General features: G+C 33.9%; 1 protein-coding gene across 2 annotated transcripts in view; it reads right to left on the reverse strand.

The window, feature by feature from the left end:
- Positions 1–5,262, reverse strand: part of LOC105201221 (protein rhomboid) — a 175,398-nt gene extending 170,136 nt beyond the window's left edge. Inside the window, exons 1-2 of one of the 2 annotated variants that reach the window (XM_039456848.1) lie at positions 4,547–5,262; positions 3,653–3,691 (exon numbers count right to left, since the gene is read on the reverse strand). The gene's annotated coding sequence lies outside the window, so the exon portion shown is untranslated. The remainder of the gene's footprint in view (positions 1–3,652; positions 3,692–4,546) is intronic. The other variant, XM_039456856.1, reaches the window with a different exon arrangement.
- Between the last annotated feature and the right edge of the window lie 4,908 nt (positions 5,263–10,170).

The raw sequence follows: 10,170 nt of genomic DNA on the forward strand, positions 1-10,170 counted from the left end.
TTCAACACAGCGATTATAGCGAAACAAAGAAAACAATTAAGTGTGTGTGACGCTGGCGTATCATTTCGTGGAAACTCACGAAATGTTGAGAGTTCTGGCTTTATTTACAATAGTTCTATAGTTCCTGATAGATAAAACAAATAGTTCTGGTCTTTAAAGAGAAAAAAACGTATAGGACAAAGTGAGACGCCAGGTTCACGCAGCGTCTCAGTTTGTCCTGCGTCATTTTCCAGACCCAATTCTTGTAGAATTTTAAAAGATCTATAGTTCCAGATGAGTTCTAGAAAGAGTTCTAGCGTTTAACATAGTTTATTTAATAAAAAAAAAAAATTTATTAGAAAATATTTATCTCATAATATTACATAATAGAGTTCCGTGTACAAAAAAAATATTTCTCCTCCAGTTCTGAATGTATCTAAACGCCTTTCGAAGAGTTCCGGTCGATTGCATAATTTATTAATTAATAATAAATTGTTAACTCTCGCGAAACACGTATTTTGTCATATATGGGTGAGACGCTGGTCTTTATTCGAGAGTTCTGTGTACCAAAAAATATTTTTCCAATAGTTCTTAACGTAACAAAGCGCCTTCCGAAGAGTTCCGGTCGATTCCGTTATTTAATATTTAATAAAAAATTATTAACTCCCGCCAAACACGTATTTTGCCATACATAATTTACCATACATAGTTTATTATTTGACGCTGCAGCATCTCACCCATATATGACAAAATACGTATTTGGCGGGAGTTAACAATTTATTATTAACTAATAAATTATGCAATCGACCGGAACTCTTCGGAAGGCGCTTTGTTACGTTAAGAACTATTGGAAAAATATTTTTTGGTACACAGAACTCTCGAATAAAGACCAGCGTCTCACCCATAAATGACAAAATACGTGTTTGGCGGGAGTTAACAATTTATTATTAACTAATAAATTATGCAATCGACCGGAACTCTTTGGAAGGCGCTTTCTTACGTTAAGAACTATTGGAAAAATATTTTTTGATACACAGAACTCTCGAATAAAGACCAGCGTCTCACCCATATATGACAAAATACGTGTTTGGCGGGAGTTAATAATTTTTTATTAAATATTAAATAACGGAATCGACCGGAACTCTTCGGAAGGCGCTTTGTTACGTTAAGAACTATTGGAAAAATATTTTTTGGTACACAGAACTCTCGAATAAAGACCAGCGTCTCACCCATATATGACAAAATACGTGTTTCGCGAGAGTTAACAATTTATTATTAATTAATAAATTATGCAATCGACCGGAACTCTTCGAAAGGCGTTTAGATACATTCAGAACTGGAGGAGAAATATTTTTTTTGTACACGGAACTCTATTATGTAATATTATGAGATAAATATTTTCTAATAAATTTTTTTTTTTTATTAAATAAACTATGTTAAACGCTAGAACTCTTTCTAGAACTCATCTAGAACTATAGATCTTTTAAAATCCTACAAGAATTGGGTCTGGAAAATGACGCAGGACAAACTGAGACGCTGCGTGAACCTGGCATCTCACTTTGTCCTATACGTTTTTTTCGCTTTAAAGGCCAGAACTATTTGTTTTATCTATCAGGAACTATAGAACTATTGTAAATAAAGCCAAAACTCTCAACATTTCGTGAGTTTCCACGAAATGATACGCCAGCTTCACACACACCATAACACATTTTTATAATTTGTGTATTATTCATAATTTAATTCAAATTAGCATATAAAGTAAAATATATATTATATAGAATCTATTTAAATCAAAGATTTAAATGTAAGGGAAACCGGGGTACCCCATAAGCACTAAAAATTTCAACTTTTAAAAGTTCTTGTCATTCTAAGATCTCTTGTCATTCTAAGATATTATCTCATTTTTTTAAATAAAATTATAGAATTATTATGTATATCTTAAAATTTATTTATACATAATATGTTAAATTTTTATTGATTCTTCAAAAAGAAATAAAAACACATTTTTTAAGAAATAACAACGCAACAAACACCTCATTCAGCAATTATATTTAAATAATATAAAAAAAAAGCTTTTTAGGACCACATTTATCCAATCACCTAATTTTTTAAACAATTACGTAATAACTATTGTCCCATAATATTCCATTTGTTACATATTGCTATATATAAGACACTATATAACAAGTCTGAAACAGTAGGTTTAAGAATGAATGTGACAAGGCCAAAAAAAATCCTTTTAATACATTTAAAAATGTATTACTGTATCTTTAAAACTAACATAACATAAAACAAAATGCAAACAATTCGATACAAAGTGGCAGCAGAAATCAAGCAGTATCTGTTATCAATCTGCCACTAGATCTGCTAAATTAGTTTATGCTATAATTTTAGAATTTTATGAGTAAAATAAATGTCGTAGAGTTGTATTGCTTTAAATGTAATCCTTATATGCAGCAGTATAATAGCAATAAGTTTTAATACATTTTGGAAAAATGGAGGTGTGAAGTTAGCACCCTTGTAGTGCAAAATCGTAGTTCTGTTAAGAGTTTGAAATTGTTCATAAAAAAAAAAGAATTCTTGACATTTTTACAAATAATTCTACCTGTTATAACAAAGAAAATAAATTTTGAAAAATGGAAGTGCTAACTACACACCCAATACCAAATAATTCTAAATAGCTAATATGACGTCTTTTAACGAGTACTAAAGTTCTCGATATAAAAAAAACTTTTTTGATCAAGAAAAAAAAATAAAAAAATGTATGTCAAATTCAAATAATTCCGAATAGCATATACGATTCCTTTCAACAAGTTCTAGAGTGCTCGATACATTTTAGAAATAGTTTTACACAAAAAGTTAAAAAAAATCAGAATTGAATTCTCAAAAACAATATAAAAAAATTAATCAAAACTTCAAAAATATCAGTTGTACATAATTTTCTTTTTAAAATTTTTGATAGAATTGCGCGGCAGCTATTCAGACCACTCAACAGAAGTCCTAGAAAAAAATTTTTCACGACGTCGACCTTGTAGCTTTGAAGTATGAAAAAATTTTTTCTGAGTTCTGGAAGACCTGTTGAGTGTTCCAAATAGCCGCAGCAAAACACTATCAAAAATCTTAATAAGAAAATTACGTAAAACTAATGTTTTTGAACTTTCAACTATTTATTTTATTATATCACTTTTGAGAATTTAATCCCGATTTTCGTTTTACATTTTCGGACAAAACTTGTTCTAAAATATATAGAGAACTCTAGAACTCGTCAAAAGGAATAATACATGATATTCAGAACTATTCGGATCTGACTTACATTTTTTATCTTTTTTCTGTCTTAATCAAAAAAGTTTTTTATATCTAGAACTCTAATACTCATTAAAAGACATCAAATTAGCTAGTCAGAGAAACTCTAGGTTATCCAGTAACATTTATCAAAATACATGCTGACAGATTAATATCAAGTTTTATATTACGTAGTAAAGTATATTTGCATATCAATAAATTACTAGATAGAAACACTTTCCAAAATAAATATTGATATTAATCTAGCATAGCGCATCCATTTTAAATAAATATCTATCAATGGATCTCTATCAATATCTGGAGCAATGGATCTCTATCAATATATTTAACAGAGATTCATTACTAGATTAAAATAAAATTTGTCACTCACCGACACATGATGCGCAGCAGTCAAGTTTTCAACGTCGACCTGTAAAACACAAATAAATATAATTCACATTATAGTAGCATCCACAGTAAATAATATTGCTGCTGTTTGGATTAAGCAAGCAACAGGCATTTCAATTGCAATAAACTCTTCATTTTATCACCAGTCAACAGTTTCAAATTCTCATACTGACAGACAATATGTAATGTTAAAGCTAGAGCCCAGAATGTAATTATTTCAGGTCAGATGTGCAAAAGCCAACATTATTCTAACTGTAAAAAGTGATATATTGAACGAGCGAGGGCAGGAAAGTGAGGGCACAAATCTGAAACTGTTAACTAGTAATAAAATAAAAAACATATTGCAATTGTAACACCTGTAGCTTGCTCAATTCATAATCATAGACCTTAAGGGTCTCAGTGAAATTCACTTTTCCTGAAACTTTAAGAAAATGACATGTAATATTAATTAGAATAATTGTACGCTTACAATATTGTTTATTAAAGTATATATGGAAATTTACATACAAAGTGTTATACAGTTTTATAAAATTTTAATATCTGTTTTTATACAGGACTTGTCATGTGGTACCTATTCTAGGAAGCATCATGCAACTTAATTTTACTCCAATAAACAGTATTGTAAGTGTACAATCATCCTAATTAATATTACATGTCACTTTACTAAGATTTCAGGAAAAGCAAATATCACTAAGACCTTTAACGTCCATGATTATGAATTGAGCGAGCTATAGGTATTGCAATTGCAACAAGTTCTTCATTTCATCACTAGTTAATAGTTACAGATTCGTTCTCACCTTTCTGCCCTTGCCCGTTCAATATCTCACCTTTCATAGTGAGTACGCATATCAATTAATAAAATAATGCACATACGTACCGAATTACTCCACGGAGACCGTCTTTCGCCGATGATGTCTCTTTTTGTCGTTCTCGAATTGAACATTGACGATGACCGCACGATATATTGTTCACCACTTCCGATACCGCGACGCCGTCTGGGAAGTTACCGTCCCGGCAGACGACAAATTTCAAGCGCCAGGGAATCGCGCGCGGCGTAACATAATCTTGCGACCGGTTGGTCGTGGAGATTATTAACACACACACACACACAATACGCAACACACGCGTCATCGGACGATTATTATGTTCGCGTTCTCACACACTGATAAACATACGAATTGAGACCGAAAACAAATAGACACGGATTGAAAAATGTGATCGATCGACGGGTTAACGCCCGAGCATCGTGCTTCGGTCGAACGGCACGATATTTTATTTGGCATTCACGATAACGCGCGAATAACATATTACACGCAAGCTCCAGGAAATGTGATACGATCGCGACCGATCAGGAGCAACGAAGATTGCGAGGCAAGCGGAGAATCGAGTAACGTTACACGAGCACGAGACAGTAATGAGACGCGAGCGACAAGCTCGAAACACTTCACGAATGAGATACGATATGTCTACGATCCTGGCACACACGCTGCTACTACACTCGACACACCCGATGTTGTATCCGCACAGAACTTCAACACGAGGAACACGAAAGAAGCACCAGAAATCACGGAGCATCCGCCAGTCGCCTGTATGTATAGGCGGGTAGAGAACAAAACAAAATGGCGGTGGCAGCGACACGACGACCATCGTCGGTGCTGCGCAGTCACTACGCTATCTACGAACGTTGCCGAGCGGCGGCGGACGTGATCGAATGCCGGGTGCCGGGACGGCCGCCTGAGGCGCTCGGGAGTGTCCGCCGCCGCTCGGCAACGTTCGTAGGTAGCGTGCGCGGCGCAGTCACTACGCCATCTACGAACGTTGCCGAGCGGCGGCGGAAACTCTCGAGCGCCTCAGGCGGTCGCCCCGGCACTCGATCACGTCCGCCGCCGCTCGGCAACGTTCGTAGATGGCGTAGTGACTGCGCAGCACCGCCGACGGTCGTCGTGTCGCTGCCACCGCCATTTTGTTTTGTTCTCTACCCGCCTATACATACAGGCGACTGGCGGATGCTCCGTGATTTCTGGTGCTTCTTTCGTGTTCCTCGTGTTGAAGTTCTGTGCGGATACAACATCGGGTGTGTCGAGTGTAGTAGCAGCGTGTGTGCCAGGATCGTAGACATATCGTATCTCATTCGTGAAGTGTTTCGAGCTTGTCGCTCGCGTCTCATTACTGTCTCGTGCTCGTGTGACGTTACTCGATTCCTCGCAATCTTCGTTGCTCCTGATCGGTCGCGATCGTATCACATTTTGCTGGAGCTTGTGTGTAATATGTTATTCGCGCGTTATCGTGAATGCCAAATAAAATATCGTGCCGTTCGACCGAAGCTCGATGCTCGGGCGTTAACCCGTCGATCGATCATATTTTTCAATCCGTGTCTATTTGTTTTCGGTCTCAATTGGTATGTTTATCAGTGTGTGAGAACGCGAACATAATAATCGTCCGATGACGCGCGTGTTGCGTATTGTGTGTGTGTGTGTGTGTGTGTGTGTGTGTATTTGTGTGTGTAATAACCTCCACGATCAACCGGTCGAAAGATTTTGTTACGCCGCGCGCGATTTTCTGGCACTTGAGATTCGTCGTCTGGCGGGACGGTAACTTCCCAGACGGCGTCGCGGGTGCGGTATCGGAAGTGGTGCACAATATATCGTGCGGTCATCATCAATGTTCGATTCGAGAACGACAAAAAGAGACATCATCGGCGAAAGACGGTCTCCGTGGAGTAATTCGGTACGTATGTGCATTATTTTATTAATTGATATGCGTACTCACTATGAAAGGTGAGATATTGAACGGGCAAGAGCAGGAAGGTGAGAACGAATCTGTAACTATCAATTAGTGATGAAATGAAGAACTTGTTGCAATTGCAATACCTATAGCTCGCTCAATTCATAATCATGGACGTTAAAGGTCTTAGTGATATTTGCTTTTCCTGAAATCTTAGTAAAGTGACATGTAATATTAATTAGGATGATTGTACACTTACAATACTGTTTATTGGAGTAAAATTAAGTTGCATGATGCTTCCTAGAATAGGTACCACATGACAAGTCCTATATAAAAACAGATATTAAAATCTTATAAAACTGTATAACGCTTTGCATGTAAATTTCCATATATACTTTAATAAACAATATTGTAAGCGTACAATTGTCCTAATTAATATTACATATCATTTTCTTAAAGTTTTAGGAAAAGTGAATTTCACTGAGACCCTTAAAGTCTATGATTATGAATTGAGCAAGTTACAGGCGTCACAATTGCAATATGTTCTTTATTTTATTACTAGTTAAGTTTCAGATTTGTGCCCTCACTTTCCTGCCCTTGCTCATTCAATATATCACTTTTTACAGTTAGAATAATGTTGCCTTTTGCACATCTGACCTAAAATAATTATATTGTGGGCTCTAGCTTTAACATTACATATTGTCTGTCAGTATGCGAATTTGAAACTGTTAACTGATGATAAAATGAAGAGTTTATTACAATTGAAATGCCTGTTGCTTGCTCAATCCAAACAGCAATATTATTTACTGTGGATGCTACTATAATGTGAATTATATTTATTTGTGTTTTACAGGTCGACATTGAAAACTCTGCTGCTGCGCATCGTGTGTCGGTGAGTGACACATTATATTTTAATCTAGTTGAATCTTTGTTGAATTTATTGATAGAGATTCATTGCTCCAGATATTGATAGAGATCTATTTATAGGCATTTATTTAAAATGGATGCGCTATGCTAGATTAATATCAATATTTAATTTTAGAAAATGTTTCCATCTAGTAATTTATTAGTACACAAATATACTTTACTGCGTAAAATAAAACTTGGTATATTAATCTGTCAGCATGTATTTTGATAAACGTTACTGGATAACATAGAGTTTCTCTGACTAACTAATTTGATGTCTTTTAATGAGTATTAGAGTTCTAGATATAAAAAACTGTTTTGATTAAGAGAGAAAAAAGATAAAAAATGTAAGTCGGATCCAAATAGTTCTGAATATCATGTATTATTCTTTTTGATGAGTTCTAGAGTTCTCTAAATTTTTTAGAAAAAGTTTTGTCCAAAAATGTAAAAAGAAAATCGGGATTGAATTCTCATAAGTGATATAATAAAATAAATAGTCGAAAGTTCAAAAACATCAGTTTTACGTAATTTCTCATTAAGATTTTTGATAGTATTTTGCTGCGGCTATTTGGAACACTCTACAGGTCTTCCAGAACTCAGAAAAAATATTTTCATACTTCAAAGCTACAAGGTCGACGTCATGAAAAATTCTTTTAGAGTTCTGGAACCTCTGTTGAGTGTTCTGAATAGCTGCCGCGCAATTCTATCAAAAATCTTAAAGAGAAAATTATGTACAAATTATATTTTTGAAGGTTTGATTAATTTTTTGATATCATTTTTGAGAATTTAATCTCGATTTTTTTTATTTTTTCAGACAAAACTATTTCTAAAATGTATCGAGAACTCTAGTAATCGTCGAAAGGAATCGTACCTGCTATTTGGAACTATTCGGATTTGATATACAGTTTTTTATTCTTTTTATTTTTTTTCTTAATCAAAAGTTTTTTTTACTCTAGTACTCGTTAAAAGATATCAAATTAGCTGTTTAGAACTATTCGGTGTAAGCATTATAAATCTACATGCAAACGTTTTGTTAAAGGTCTACTTTAAGTTGCCAGGGAGCAAGCGTTATTTGCTGTCTTTTTAACGTTTAAAACATCATTTCAAGGCATAGATCAGATCGCATGAACAAATCTCGGTGTAAATTAGCGTATTCGAATAACTTAACATACACACATGTCGTTTTAAACAGTCTGAATAGTATTTCATACGTATGGGGAAGGTTAAATTAAATAATTGTCAACATTTACATGACTATCATTCATATTATAGTAACGTGTTTTTATGATCAAATTCCTTTGATCATAAAAATAACATCCATATGTATTGTTATTCAATATCGTTATTCAATATACTGGTCATGTATATAGAGAAGCTAAGAATAGAATTAATCTTAGTAATATTTTTCCCCTACGTCTTATCTTTCTAAAGAAAAACTAATCAAACGCAGTAAAGTATGAAACGTTAATGTGTCCGATTCAAAAATTTAAAGAAATATAAATTCAACAAAAACATTTTTATTTTATCATTTTATATTATTAATGTGGATAGTTTATGATGTTTCGCAATTTCATAATTTTATTAATGAATCAATTGCTGGGATGTGTGAAGTTGGCATCCCTAAGGTACGAAATCATAGTTCCATTAAGAGTTCTGGATTATTTACACCAAAAGGAAGAATTCTTGATAGTTTTTACATAGAGAGTTCTGCTATTATAACAAAGAAAATGAATTTTGAAAAATGGGGGTGCTAACTTCACATCCAAAATTAACACCGAATAGTTCTAAATAGCTAATTTGATGTATTTTAGCGAGTACTAGAGTTCCTTATACAAAAAAATTCTTTTTTTATTAAGAGAAAAAAAAATATATGTCAAGTCCGAATAGTTTTAATAGGATTTTTCATAAAACTCATCGGGAGCTACCCAAAACTCTTAACAGAATTACCAGAACTCTTAAAAAATTTTTTACGAGCGGATCTTGATAGGCTTTGTGAAGTTAGCACCTTTTTCTGCACTGCAAGTTTTTATGCAAGTTCTATTTGCACCTTCAATAGTTTTAGAGTTTCTGATAATTTACAACAATAGTTTCGCCGAAATAATATTAAAAATGATAATTTGAAAATACGTGCCAACTTTGCCACGCGAGAACTCAGACCTTGAATATCAGCAATAACATTGTCAAATCATTCAAATAATATTTTTTTGTGTACGAATAATAAGAAACTGATTTCTCATGGAATTACCACATAGAACACAACATATCACGGGTATTTTAAATATTTCAATGTTATTTTATTTATTCTAAAACTATGTCAATTGTTTATTACGTCAGTTCTTCTAAAATTATGAAAATTAGTATAAACTGTATATTTCAATAATAATAAACTATAGTTTATGTTGCGGTGTTAATACATGCACGATTTCATATACATGCACTATTCTCTCATACACATTTTTGGATCATGGGAGGAGGGGAAGGCAATAAACACATATTTACATGCTCTAAGTTCCAGATAAAAAAAGATACGACTCACATTCGAAATATCATAAATCTACGTGATGCGTTTTATTAAAGCGCCACATTAAATTCTCAGGGAGCAAGTTGATGTTATTTGTCGTTTTTTTAACGTCAAAGACGTCATTTTAGGGCGTAGGTCAGGCGCGAACAAATCTCTGTGTAAATTGGCCCATTCGAATAACTTTACATAAGTAAGTGACACATAAATGTTGTCTCAGTCTGAATAGACCTTCATACGTGCGGTGAAGGTTAAATTAAAAAATTGTCAACATTTACATGACTATCGCTTATCTTATAGTAACGCATTTTTATGATCAAATTGTTTTGATCATGAAAATAACATGCATATGT

Source organism: Solenopsis invicta, chromosome 1 (genome assembly GCF_016802725.1).
Source record: "Solenopsis invicta isolate M01_SB chromosome 1, UNIL_Sinv_3.0, whole genome shotgun sequence".
In the NCBI taxonomy this organism is placed as follows: Eukaryota; Metazoa; Arthropoda; class Insecta; order Hymenoptera; family Formicidae; genus Solenopsis; species Solenopsis invicta.